This window comes from Alligator sinensis, unplaced genomic scaffold (genome assembly GCF_000455745.1).
Source record: "Alligator sinensis unplaced genomic scaffold, ASM45574v1 scaffold978_1, whole genome shotgun sequence".
NCBI lineage: Eukaryota > Metazoa > Chordata > Crocodylia > Alligatoridae > Alligator > Alligator sinensis.
In genome coordinates this window covers 1,309,870-1,324,671 of record NW_005842220.1, presented here as the reverse complement: position 1 = coordinate 1,324,671, position 14,802 = coordinate 1,309,870, and the positions used below count along the sequence as shown (strand labels likewise).

Below are 14,802 nucleotides of genomic sequence, written 5' to 3'. Positions count from 1 at the left end.
AGGCTGCAGGCAGGCTCCTCCACTGGATTGTCTCCAAAGTGGAGTTCGATTTCCACCCCCCCGCTCAACCCAACAAGTGAACATCGAGGGCGGGGTCGTCACTCTTAACTCATGGTGCTTTATGTGAAGTGCCATGAGTTAGAGTGGGGGACCTGCATGTCTGTCAGTGCCTTATGTTGTGATGTTGGGTTGTGATGTTGGCCAGATAGATTTTGGTATAAATGTTTTTTTTTTATGTTTTAAATTGCAAACAAATCAAAGATTGAGATGTAGACCTGTTTCTGCCTCTTCAGGTAACCTTGTGGATAGGCTACTGATAAATTTGAGTAACAGCTTTGCAAGTGCAGCCCAGGATTAGGAAGACCCAGAGGCATTGGTAACTAAGAGCCATGCTAGGTCTTCTCACCCGTGGTGTGAGTTCAATGCTGTGCATCTGTGGCTATTAGGGCTGTGCAAAGATTCAGTTCCTGATTCAATTCGGCAGAGATTCGGCCCGATTCGGTGGCCGAATCTCTGAATCCAAATCAAATCAGGAGACCCTTTAATCTCTCTGAATTAAATTGGAACCCCCTGAATTGATTCAGAAAGATTTGGTGATTTAGATATAGACACAGATTTAAATATTTTTTCTATGTACCTCAAGGTACGAGGCAGCTTGTGAATGCTGCAATGGTGGGGTGGATGGAGCATGGAGGGAGCGTGGAGGGCTCCCCAGTACAGTCGTCAGCAGACCCAGAAGTGGACCAGAAGCACTTTTGGGTCCACTGGGGAGTGCGCTGAGGCCCTCCACCCTGCGGCTTGGCAACTGGTGCCTCCTGGCTCCCGCCGCAACCTATAGCCAAGCCAGAGGGGGACGGTGGGGGTAGGCAGCACGCTTGGTGGCAGACCCAGAAGTGGACTGGAACTACTTCTGGTCCACTTCCAGGTTCACCACCGAGCATACAGGGGGCCCCCCATGTTCCTGTGGGATGCTCCTTTCACCCCAACATTTCAGCGTTCATGAGCCATGCCTGGTACCTTGAGGTATGTAGAAAAAACATTTAAAGCTGTGTCTGTGGCCAAATTGCTGATTCTCCCAATCAGCATCGACTCTTCAGATTCGGCAGAATCAAATCGGGGACAGTGATCCAAATCAACAAATCGAATCACTGTCCCTGATTTGGGCCGAATCCAAATCAAATACAGCCCGTTTCGCACATCCCTAGTGGCTATGTCTTAATGCCCAAAAAAGATACGACTACAGTGAGATCATTAATACCTGTTAGTTACCTGTCTCCCCCTTCAGATTGGGGAGAAATGCAGATAGAAGAACAAAAAAAGCTCTACTTCTTTTAGCAGTGAAGAGGTACCTGTAGTATCATAGGGTTGGATAGGATCTCTGGATCATCTAAAGCAGTCCTGGGCTCAGTTAAAAGTTGAGCTATTCCTAAACCAGTGAAGCACCTGAAATAGGTGAAGGTGTTTTAGTGTAGTGACTTCATATGTTTCAAGTTATGGAACTATATCAGTTTGCGAGATCAGGGACAAATCTTGTACTTTTCAATAGTTTCTGCTTTTATACAGATAGTTTTAAATTATGCTGTCTCTGTACTGTATGCACTGTAGATGACATGTTAATGAGGTGTTATAGCACTTTGTCTGATTAAATACAGACAGTGTAAATAGCCATATGTAATAGAAGGGGAGATGTTTTCCATGCTCATTTGCATGCCACACTATTGTCAGAATTCCTTTCTAGCCATGCTGGGTTCTATACATGAGGGGGAAAAAAGAATCAAAGAAACTGGATATGTACAAGTGTGATTGGTTCTTTGCAATTATTTTATGTTTTTAATCAAGTACTATAATAGTTATTTTTTATTACATGAGAGCTAGTTCCAAGTATTTTCACTATCTAAAACAATGACCAATATTAGAAGACATTTATACAACTACTATTCACTCAGCATAAACACAAAAACACTTAATTTTTTAATTGCTAATAAACTAAGAAATGCTAAGGGAAAGTACAGACTGCTGTATGCTAGCTGTGTGTGTGTGTGTAAAACTCTCTTCCTAATTATATGATAATAAAGCTAATAAAGAAAAGTAATTGCAAGTGGGTAGTGATTAAGTGTTGGTTCTTCAGTGTCATTATTGATATAAAGATTTTGGGTAGATATTCTAAGTGTAATTTCCCAGAATCAGTGAGGTACCTAATGGTAATGACTCAGGGGGGTGGAAGCAACAAATACTTATTAATTTATTAATCTTTTTTTGAAAAAGTGATTCTCTGAAGTCTGCAGCCTTGGCTCAATATTTACCCTGCTTTATGGCCACTTCATGCCGTATATAGTGGTAGAGTTCCAGACCAATACTAGTAAAAGATAGAGCCGCAGAAGTTATGGAAATGGTGATGCTGCTAATTTATAGCAAATCATAGAGAAGGTCTGCTTAACTCCTGTTGAACAGAAGGTGGGAATTTATACTACAAAAAAAAGGACGTATAATAGTGAAGTTGTTGGCAGAGAAACCCTGTTAAAATCTGAATACAGTTTGAGGAACTAAGACAAAGGATCCCATATATTTTAAGAAAACCATTTGTTTGGCATGGCAAAATTAATTCTCTGAGTTTCAGAACATTCACAAAGCTGTCTCTAGACTATGTAAAAAATTACATTGAAATTACTGGCTAACATTTTTTAAAATGAAATTTTCATATTTTCCCAAGCTGGAAACAACTGTGACCACCTGAAACCTGAGATCCTGCTCCTGCCTTTGTTTCAAGGTAATTTGCATCATCACAGATCCTCACAGGAGGTGAGAGGCTTCATACCGGATATGAACCGTCTGCCCAGAGGAGTTTTCCATCTATTGACTCCTCTGTGAAATCCTATGAAATATGAACTTTCATTTCTACCCAGGAGAACTTTTACAGTCTTTTCTCCAATGCCGGATGAAGGGTGTTTGTGCTTGAAAGTTTGCAATTAAATAATTTTTTTTTGCAAAAATCTTGTTGGTCTGATAAAAGAGATCATCTCTACCATGAACCCTGATTGGCTAACACTGTGGTAACTGATCACTGTCTTAAAAATTATATCTGTTTCCTTCTACTTCCAACAATTAAAAAAATCAACATGATTCATCAAGATGGAATTATTCATTCAGTAATTGTTTAAATAAAATTTTGTATTTGGCTCAGCCTTGGGGTAATATATGTACTTGATCAGCCTAACAAAATATGTCATCTGTTGAGATAAAAGTGTATTTCTACCCTCCATTATATTAAGTTACTGTATACTTTGGCTATTTTTGCTCTTGTGTGCTTAAGGATTGCACAGACGCGCATTGCAAAGACCTTAGCTTACGTGAAACCTGGTGCCATTTTTGTATGCAAGACTAGACTGAATGAGAACCGCAGACTGAACTCAATTTCCATAGATTTCTGAAGCATGTGATTGTTTTAGAGTTGACAGTCTAATTCTCTAAGACTCTGCCAGCTACTTTATGCAGCAATGCTTAAATTACTTACAGAGAGCAGGAAGGGCCAATTTATGATTACCTTACTCAGATAAGTCATCATATTGATCATCAAGTCTTTGAGGAAGGGGCTTTCCATTTGTTGCCCTGTGAAGAGAATTAATCAGGCAGAACCGAAGTAAAATACAAGATAAAAAGAATGGATTATCTTTGGAGGTAGGTCAGCCATTATAGTCTTTAGGGTTACTACAGAACAGTCAAAAATCTTCATGTGGTGACTGAATAGTATCACACATAGCATGCTTCTGAATATTGGCTACAATTTCAAAGGCTTCTGATTGAACAGGTGTTGATGGGTTCTAATCTCCAGCATAATACAATTAAAAGGGAACATACATACAATGAAAAATACACACCCAATAATCAGTTCACCCTATGTGCATTTCCACGCAAGTTTCTTTATTGGATTGATCTGTGTATTAAAAAAATATGGATAGAGTTAAAATGACATGAACTGAGCCAAATATATAATTACAAAGTCTATTAGGGAGTCTCTCTTTTTCATACTTACTTTGTACTTGCCATTATTAACAGCAAGTCATTGGCTATGTTGTTCACACTCCAGCCATGAATCTATGGGGACTTCTAGGAGATGAAGAGATTGATCTGAAAGAAATTGAAAGCATAAGGTTCAAATTAAAAGGTGTGCAAATAAGGAGAAGGTTTTAACCATAGAAATGCAGGAAACAGTGGGTGGAAAATAACTTGTTTCCTCCATTTAATTTGATAATTAACATCACCTGTTGTTTTGCAGGAGGAGACTGATACAGTCAAATTAAATCTTGAGTTGTTGTATACTATACAATTCAGCTTTAGGTTTAGTTTTTTCCTTTATTATAAACTTGTCTCTAATAAGATTTGCTTGCATCTTTCTGCCTTCTCTTCCCAGGACTCCTATATTCACACTGATATAACAAACATCCTCCTGTGCTCTTTACTGCTAATATGTTTTTGATAATAGCAGTAAAAAATTGTGTATTGGGTTGTAGAAATGCTTTGGTTGTATTCTCTTTGGTTATCTGCTGCATATGTTTCTCATGGGGTTAACAGCTCTTTATTTTTTCTGTATAGTTTACTACTAGTTTGAGGTTGGAGTTGGGAAGGGGGTTGAGGGATACGAGGAAAGGAATATCTTAGAATCTATCATGTCTGTGATCGTTCTCCATAGGAATCATTGACCAGTAGGCATGTGTAGAAGCAGTCCCAGCCAGGGATGGGCCTTGTGCACATTGTCCCTTGGGGTTCCTCTTCAGAATAGCACATCTTGAAGTTAGTATCACTGAAATACTGTGACAGTGCTTTCCTTTCAGAGCCATTATGTCAGGCTTACTGTAAACTTAGGCAAACATCATTGTGTTACTTAGCCTGCAGTTTTCCAGAGTTTCATAGATTATAAAGCCAGAACTGGTATTGTGCTCATCTAGATAGACCTCCTGTATATCACAAGCCAAAGGTATCTTTGAATTAATTCTTTGAACAAGACTGTATCTTCTAAAAAACTATCCAATCTTATTTTAAATGTTACCATTGGAGCAGAATCCATTCATAACCATGGCAAGATGTTCTAGAAATTGATTGCCTTCACTGTTAAAAATGCACATCTTGCTTCTAGTTTGAATTTTTCAATATCGAGCCATTTGACCTGCTTATCCCTTTCTCTGCTAGATTGAAGGACCCATTATCAAAGTTCTACTAGCAACATAGGTGCTTAAAAACTGTGATCAAGTTACCTTTAACTTTCTCTTTTACTAATGAATTACATGGAACTCCTTGAATCTCTCAATATAAAGCATGTTTTCTAATCCCTCAACTGTTCTTGTGTCTCCACTCCAAACCTTTTCTGATTTATCAACATCATTCTTGCAGTGTGGACGTCAGAACTGGACACACTGTTCCTGCAGTGGTTGTATCAGTGCCAAATCCAGAGGTAGTATATCCTCTCAACTCCTACACAAGATACATCCAAGAATCGCATCCTTTTGGCTGCTGCATCACAATTGGTGTATATATTCAGGCAGCTGTCTACCATGACCCTGAAATCTTTTTTCCAGCATTGCTGTTTCCCATGATAGAGAGCCCATTTTATAAGTATGGCATGCGTTCGTTGTTCTTAGATGAATGATTGTACATTTGACTCTGTTAAAACACACATTGTTAACTTGGACCCATCCTACAGACTCATGTTACAGATGGCTTTATAACAATATATAACTATATACCCCCTGTGCTATTTACCACTCCCCCTCAATTTTTGTCATCTGCAAACTTTACCAGTGGTGATTTTTTAAAATTTCTTCTTTGTCATTAATAAATATTTAAAATATTGCAAAACCAAGAACAATTCCCTTGGGACTTCACTAGAAACATAGCCGTCTACAGTTACATTTAGAGGGCCATCAGATAGCTAATTTTAATCCAATTATTGCATGTCATCTCTTAATTTTGGATCATTTTAGTTTCTTAATCAAAATGTCATTTCTTATATGGTACCAAGTTAAATGCCTCACAGAAGTCCAAATATGTTACATCAACATTATTAATTACCCTTATCAACCAACTTGCATCTTGTAAAAAAAGATAGCAAGCTAGTTTGACAAGAATTATTTCCATAAACTCATGTTTGTTGACATGAATTAATATTCCTTTCCCTTCCACAGAGCAGAAATATATGTTGAACTTTTATCTTCTGTACTATTTCTGATACAACTGTTAGGATTCCTTTTGTTCCTAATACATTTAATTAAACTCCTCCTTGATGGGTATATCTACACATGCAAATAATGTAGCTGAATATACTCTGGCTCAATGTCACTGTCTACAAGTGCATTTAAATGCAGTAATTTCCTGTGGCATAGGATAATACCTGTGTCTGATGGGGCTATCCTATGCTGGAGTAAAGTAATATACTGTGCACTAATTGCGGCTCATGTGTAGATGGTGACACTGTACTGCACATTAGTCTTATACACAGTAAAGTGCATGTGTAGATGCAGCCACTGTCCTTCAGTCTGCTGGCATAAATTTTTGCCTAGTGTCACTCTGCATCCCCTATCAGTTTTCAACATTTCCTAGTTTGATTCATTTTCATTGTCATCAGCTTCTTCTTTCTTCTGTTTATTAAAGCTGGGGGGTTCTTATTTTTTATAGCTGTTGTCATTTCCCACTTTAGGCACAAGGGCTTTCTAGTCAATGCAGTTTCTTTTTTCAGTTGAAAGACTGTGGTGCAAGACTGGGCAACTTTTAATTTTTTTCTATTACGTTTTTTGTCCCAACTGATTTCGGAATGTTAAGATATCCTTTTTAACCAGGATGGCTAGAAACGTGCTTTACAAGCATGCAAGCAAGCTATGATTCTGATATAAACATATTTATTCCTGACACATGGGTCCCTAGCATGAGGTCTCAGGTATCCCTTGTCATGGGATGCACCTTCAACCAAAGCTTTGTCTACATTACAAAGTTTTACCAGCAAAGTTGTCAGCTAGAGAGTATGGAAAGATCATAGTCCCTAGCTAACATAGGCAGGGCCAGATTAATGCATAGGCAAACTAGGCACATGCCTAGGGCTCTAAGTGATGAAGGGGCCCAGTTGTGTTTATTTTACATATTATAATTATTGAGTGAAAAAAAAAGTAGGGGCCCATGAGTTTGTTTGCCTAGGGCCCACTAAAGGGTTAATCTGGCCCTGAACATGTCTGCCAGCAATTTCCCCACCATCTGAACAGAGTTATGCCAATAGAAGGGCTTTTGCTAACAGAGCTCCTATCATTTGGGGAGGTGTTTTGGCAAAGATAGTAGAAAATCATCCTTCTGTGGCCAAAGGCCTTTTTTCCAGTGGGGACCTCTGTCACCATAGCCCTGTCAGGAAAGTGACCATATAATATAGATATGCTCCAAGACTGGACAAAGGGCTGCCACTGCTCCTCTTGTGATTTACCTTTATTCCCTGTCCCCAGGTAGCCATGATTACATAGGGAGTTCTTATAGAGCAGAATCTACTGATACTTGGGAGGCCCAGATTATCCAGGTGGTTGCTTTAAATTTTGCTCCTAAATTATTTGGTTGTGTCAGGGTCCCTCTCTGTCCCTGGAGAAGGTAAGACTTATCTCATAGTAATGCAACTTTAGCTTCTGGAGCCTGCTTTGCTTTTCTTGCTTGACTTTGCATGTTCATAGAGGCTGAAGGAGCTAATAGTTTTAACCACATTTGTGAGGTTTCTTTTGACTTTGGAAGGGTCCTTTCTGAGGATATAGCAGTGAATTTTTTTAATCCCCCACATGAAATATGGATTTATTTGCTCCATTTGCCTATATCTATCTGTTCCCCTTTTCTCTACCCAGATTCTACCTCACAAAATGGGTAAGATCTTTTGAAATTTTACTTTTACTTACATAAGTTCCATGGGTACCTGATCCAAAACTCATTGAACTCAAGAGAAAAATTCGTGTGTGCTTTGGATCAGTTCCTTGTCCAGACAATTGATTTAAAGATGATATTTGATTGTATAAATGATGTAATAATTAAACATTTTAGTCGTCTAAATGAAACATGGAAACATTAAAAACTGTGTTCGATTGATAAGACGCTTTTGAGATTTCAAATAGGAATCCAAAATGAATAGAGAAAATTAGCAAAAACAATGATGAAAGTGGCACTGGTGATTACAGAGTCCATGACTTGGCAAAGGATGAGCTGGGATGCTATCTGTCATGCTGCAGGTTTAGCTCAATAAATTAAGAAGCTGCCTACAATAAAAAGAAAATTATCCTACTTTCTACTATCGTATAGATCTTTATTCAACTGCATCCTATAATAACGTTAAAAAACCTATTACAAATCACATACACTGTGTTTTAAAAACACTCACAAAATGTGTATTTCATATATAATGATGAAATGGTCTAACATCCATGTGCCCTCCACATGAGGATAATTTGTTTATAGTGGACACGGTAGTAATGATGTTTTTTCATTTTGTGGACACAATTTTCTCTGTATGGAATGTATTTTTGATAAGAGTAAACTCACCTTTATCAGTGGGGCTAAGGCTTGCTGAATGGAATTCTGAAATTAATGATAGATACAACTAGTACATTAGTATTGCCAGAACGTAAACCTGCTCACATAGAAAAATGAAATCATAGAGAAATTGCAGCAAATCTTTTGCATGCTCTGAGGATGTGTCTCTTTTCCTCATTTTAGATGCTTTTAATGTTGATTTAGCATGTTTGTATGGTGTGTTTTTTTAAACAAAACACTCTGTATGTTGTTTTAAGGTACTAAACCACAGAAATTATATCTACTCTACTTTTCCTGATTTTCCTCTAGGGTGTCTCAGTTTTTGGACCTGCTTATCCTTTGTTATATCTGTGTAACTCAGGAGTAATCCAATTAGTCTGTGGGTAAAATCCTGGCACCTTGAATTTAAAGGGGTATTTTGCCATTGCTTTCAGTGGGGCTAAGATTTCACTAAACGTTGCTGTAATTATAGTATAATTATAGTAATTATATAGCACTTCGTATTTACGTGATGTTTGGTTCTAGTGCTCACATGAAGGCTTGTAGTTCATAGGGGCAGCTAAGAAACTGTATTTTGGATTTCTAATCTGTGGAGAATTTCAGCATAGCATTAGATTCCTCTCAAACACTTGAGAAAGCCTCAATCATTGGGAATATTTTCTTACAAGAACACTGCATGTTGGTCTTATGGAATGGGGATAGATGGCTGAAATTATCCCTAATAAGCAAGAACTCAAGATGCTTGGGTTCTATTCTCATCTCTGCCAAGGATTGTATGTGCTATCTTGAACAAGCTGCACTGTCTTTCTGTCTCAGTTCCTTATCTGTAGAACACAAAGATAATACTGCTGTTTGTGAAGGAGCACCAATATATTTATTCTTAGTGCAGTAACTTTGTCCTAAAATGTGTATGGAACAAAGATCCTAGTCAATTATATCATGGGGTGCTACATGTTAATGGGAATTCCATTTGTATGGTTTGCTGCTCTTTCCTATGAGAGCACTTACTTTAGTGCTGATCACTCTAGTTTGTCCTTTCTCAGGAGTCCCTGAAGGTCAAGAATCGATGTCTATGCTAAACACCTTGAGAAAACATAGGTAGATAGTCAGTGGAAGTTTAGTGCAAGTAAAAGCTTCAGGTTTCGGTCCTTTAGGAAGATCTGGTTTTATGTTGTTTCTTACAGTTATTGTTCTAGCATCTTTGTATTACAGGGAGGGCAAGTGAAAACAAATAATATATTTCAGTGGAACTGATTTTAAAAGCAAAGTTGAAGCTTGTATTTAAAGTGTATTCAAGAGTAATTCTGGTAAACCCCCCCCCACTTCCCAAAACCCCTTAGAACAATCATGTCTGCTTTAGACTGACCTGGCAAGGTATGATGAAATCAAAATACCAGGTACTTTAATCATATTTAAAAGTAGTTTGACTGCCAGTTATTTTTTCTTGTGGTGGGAAATTAAAATGGTCTTTATCAGCTTTGGGGAAGATTGAAACTCTGTGAGGTCTTTGTCACAAGTGAAATTTGAGCTTATAGCAAACTTTTGCCCTATGTGTGTCCATCTGTCCACTTGGTTTTAGGATGCATATCTTTTTTTGGTTCCTCCCTCCATATATTATTATAATTGTAAAAAGAAAAAGTTTAAACTAGAAATTTACAGACCAATATTCTTGGAAATGCAAGAACAATGTAATGTAAACCGTGCCCTGTGATAAGAGTAAACTAAAAATAAGAAGTTTTATTCAATCCCAGTATAATGCCACTTAGTAGTGTTGCAATAGGGATTAATTTGTCCCAACAGTTTTAAATAATGTTTCCTTTTTTACAGGTAATTTTGTTCTACCCAGCAGTAAAAAAAAAAAAAAAAAAGAAAAAAAGAAAAAAAAAATCATTTGGAGAATCTTGAAACATATGGAAATACTAATGCTTTTTGAGCAACTTGGAGCATAACAGTCATCAAAGTAAGTGCTAGAAAATCTTTAATATCGATTTAGAAATCATATCAACTCTTAAACATAGCTTTACAAAGCATACAAAGACTACTATAAAACAAAAAACTAAAGGCCAAGGGGATTAATCTGCACAATCGAGGCTTTGGTACCTAAGACCAATATCACATTAGCTGTATTTAAAAATACCATGCTAGCATATTACATCAATAAGGGAATATTTATTGAGTTCCTTGGGCAGCTTTGTGTTTGTACACATATATATACACATAGATGTATAATTTCACAAATGTACCTACATTTTCTAGTCCCAGGCACTTGAATAATGATATGGTGATAGGTATTGCAGAAAACCATATGCTGACCTTCTTCTGTCCATCCTGTGCGAGTGTTAAGGTTTCAATAAGCATTGCCAAAATACAAAGCTGTCTGCTGATTTGTCTGAGAATTTGTCTATTTTATTTTTTTATTTTCATGTTTAGAAATGCAACTCTTTGTGACAAAATAGACAAGACACGGAAGCTGTTCATTTTGACTGAAGAAGAATCAAGGCCAAATTCTGTTTTGAACTATGGTCACATGACCACTCATCACTCCTTCCTCTTCAAATTATTGCAAATCAGAACAAGGATCTTATTCTGAGCTTCTGGTTTCTCAACAGACTATTCTTTCAGTTATAAACATTGTACTTCTAACTTGTCTGTCAGTGGGCATTCTCTAGCTTCCAGCCTGCTGCTAATCATTTCATCCTAACCACCATGCAGGTTTTCAGGGTTTTACTCCCACTCGCACACTACCACTTAAATAACCACTACCACTTTCATTGTTTCTCACTTTGGGTGGAGTTCAGAGTAAAATACAGGGAGCCAAAAGTAATTGCATTTGTTCTAGTATTTTTCATTTTATACAACAGAGGGGGAAGGGGCTTCCAAAATATCTTCTATAGCAACAGAAATCTAATATACCACTGATCACTATTACTACCCAACAAGTAGAACTGTGTTTACCTATAAACTGGCTGGATAAAGGCCCCAGTAAATGAGCCAATAGCCATCCTGACAGTGGTAGTAGCAAACATAAATAACATCCAGTAGTTAAATACAAGTACAGTGAAAAGATCAGAATGATTTATGACAAACAAAAGACACTTTTAGACTTGTCAAATTAGAAGGATGCCTTTAAGGTTGCCTTTAACAGGGAATCCTTGTCTAATAGAAAGTCTCGAGCTAAGTGAAGGAGAAACTGTAAAAGTTGTAAAGTGAATTAGATTTAAGAGCTAATACAGGTAATCATTTGTATAGTCTAGGTGTCTTTGGTTTTATAGTCCTAGTGAATAAAAGCAACAGTAACAACAAATCTTTATCAGCAAAATAAGCCAACATGATTCTGACTACAGCTGGATGGTGGACCTGTTGGGGAAGAAGTTGCCAAATTTACACAGTCAACTGTCTTAGCTCAGGAGTTGGTAACATTTTTGGGCAGTGTGCCAAAAACACCTGCAACCTTGACTTGTAAGATGTTGGTATGCAAGGCGCGGGCAGCAGTGGAGCTGCAAGGGGTCCAATCCTTGTTATGGCAGCGCAGCCCCCGCCCCTTCTCTGCTGTCTGACCAAAGGTGCGTGAGTCAAGCAAAATGCCTTCACATGCCACGCTCTGGCACCCATGCTGGGATTTGCTTACCCCTGGTCTAACTATAACCAAACTTTAAGCACAAGGCTATTTTTCAGCTTCAGTGCCTTTTCAGCTTCGGTGCCCCATTCATTTGGCCCTATGGGGTGGATCTGGCCCATGGGGCTTCTCACGGACTGGAAAACCCACCTCTGGCAGAAAGGTAGAGGCTTGTTGGCAGGGCTGTGGATGTAGCTCTGGAACCAAGGAGGTGAAGGCCACTGTTGCTTACCCTCTACTTTTCTCCTGTTGCCAATGTTCATTACCAACAGCAAGCAAACATCCCAAATTTGGTGGTAGTCAAGGGGTAGGGGGCAAGTGGCAGTGATTTTCACCCCTTGGTTCCAGCAGAGCTGAGCTAACACAGAGGATTTAGCAGCCTCACTGACAAGCCCTGTGGGCCACAATTTAACCCCTCGAGGGCTGCTTGCACCTAATGGGCCCGCCAGTTGGACAGCCTTGCTCCAGACTAATTCATGTCTATCTATTAGTGGTAATGATCTGCTAATGAAGGGTCTACTTACACCTTCCTTTTTAATTGTCTTCCTTTAGGTAAGATGCTGAAAATCCTCTATCTGAATGTGATTGATTTTCTTCAGTCTTTGGCACATCCACTCTTCTGTTTCAGACAATCTTTGTAGTCTATTCTGATGACTCATCTCACCAAACTCTTGTTGTGAAACTTCGTTGGATTTCCTTTTTCTCCTGTCTCCCAACATGGCTGAAGTCAATGCTTACACTACGTTAGTATAAATGTTTATTTTAGTAAGTCTTTATGTTCTTGAGCTATAACAGATCTCTCCTGTTTTATACTCCTGCAAAAGCAGGGGTTTATTTTCTAGGGATGAGAGATTTTATTTTTTCCATAGAGCTTCTTTTGCATCATTTGCTTTAACTCTTATTTTCTTGTATATTGTTTCTTGTTGTCTTTGGTCTCAGTAGTTGGGTTGTCACTAGAGATCTTATTCTGTTTTCTATGTGCTGTTGAATGTACCTCTGTGTTCCTGGGCTGTGTAGAGGAGTAGGAGCATAAGAACAAACAAGTTTCAAGGCTTTCTATTGTCAAAATTATGGCTTTGTTTTTGTTGCTTTTCTTAGTGTAGTTGTGTTCCTTTGTAGTGCAATATGTATCTTGAGAATTGTTACTGGTGCCCTACTGACCTTGCTACAATGTTCTCAGGAGAACTTCTGGTGAATTGCTGTGTTTTTGAAAAACCAATTATATTTTATTTGAAGGTTCCGCTAAAGCAAAGTTTCACATTTCCAGTTTCCAATTACAAGTTTCTGTGCTTACAGTGCCTTTGCAGTGATGGAGTGAACAGCACCACTTTAAATAAAATGGTAGGTATCTATATTAAATCTTGAGACTGCAACTCCAATTCAAATAAGTTAAATAGAGTCACTCATCATCAGTGAAAATAATTAGTTATTTTCAAGGTTGTTGCCTTGCCCGTGGTAGATGGAAATGCATGGTGGCCAGGCTATGTATGTTGGAGTTTAGATCTATAGTGCTTCCTCAGTGTAGTGTTGTAGTTCTGTACCTCATCTTTCAAAATGAACTCAGACTCTGTGGACTCTGACTTGGTCAGTAAATGGCATGGCTTTCTCATTCTGAAGGAATTATGGTGTTTAGGTATTTTAGAAATGGGAGCTGTTCTGAAACAGATTATTTGATATATAAGGGAGAAGTAGCTCTCCATCTTCTCACTTGTCTTCCATTCTCATCCTGACAAGGTTTGAATAGAGTGTGTTGGTCTCTTATTGGCTAATACTTTGCTCTTGCCACTTTTTCCATGGATACCTGCTTTCATGAGCATAAATTTTAAGAGAGATTCTGGTGAGCTAGCTTCTGTACAGGCACACTTATGCTTTTTAGAAGAATATCAGGAATGTGACTGGGTATTGTGGGTATTCCCAGCACTTGCTTAGGCAGGGAATAGCCTTTAACATTTACCAAGAAAAAGGGAGCTACACTTTAGGACTATAGACTTTGAATCTGAATCTCTTTAATATGCAAAATAAGAATAGGATTTAAATTGAACACATCTACCCAAAGCAGTCATACTAAATAACAGGCTTAAGGTCTGACATTTCATGGACCATGATAAATAGATATGTGAGTATGGAGAGTGTAGTGCTACAGGTTTTTTAGCAATATGCAGCATATGTCTAGCTCTGGAAGGTCCTTAGATCTGAATTATCGACTTATTTCATTCTGATTACCATCTTGTTCATTTAACCCTATTTCTTATTCAGATGAATTCTTAGGAGGTATTGTTGCGAGGATAGGCGATATTAGAAACAACAGAATCAGTTGGGTACAAGGAGCTTCAGTTTTCAAATGGCATTAGGGCAATACATTCTCTTCCACTTCTGCAAACAAACAGGAGCCAAATCAAGCAAGGTGAGGCCAGAGCCTGATAATGATGGTGAATACTAGTTTGTTGTGCTCTCCCTGTATGCTTCTGCTGCTACCACTGTTACTATTCTTTCCCCAAACCCTCTGACAAAGAATTTGCTGGAGCACTGAGTTTGGTTTCCCTAGCTGTTTTGCTAGCAAGGTTAGAAATGTAGTAGTGGAGTCAGAGAACTGCTGATTGGTATGGCATGCTCTTTTGGCTGAACCCAAGAGATACCTAGGTATCCCT

The 14,802-nt window shown here is 38.3% G+C and overlaps 1 protein-coding gene across 2 annotated transcripts in view; it reads left to right on the top strand.

Annotated features, from left to right (window-relative positions):
* Window positions 1-10,424: 10,424 nt before the first annotated feature.
* The window catches only part of NPY (neuropeptide Y), an 18,628-nt gene continuing 14,250 nt past the window's right edge, over window positions 10,425-14,802 (top strand). Inside the window, exons 1-2 of one of the 2 annotated variants that reach the window (XM_006027039.3) lie at window positions 10,425-10,498; window positions 12,707-12,897. The gene's annotated coding sequence lies outside the window, so the exon portion shown is untranslated. The remainder of the gene's footprint in view (window positions 10,499-12,706; window positions 12,898-14,802) is intronic. The other variant, XM_006027040.3, reaches the window with a different exon arrangement.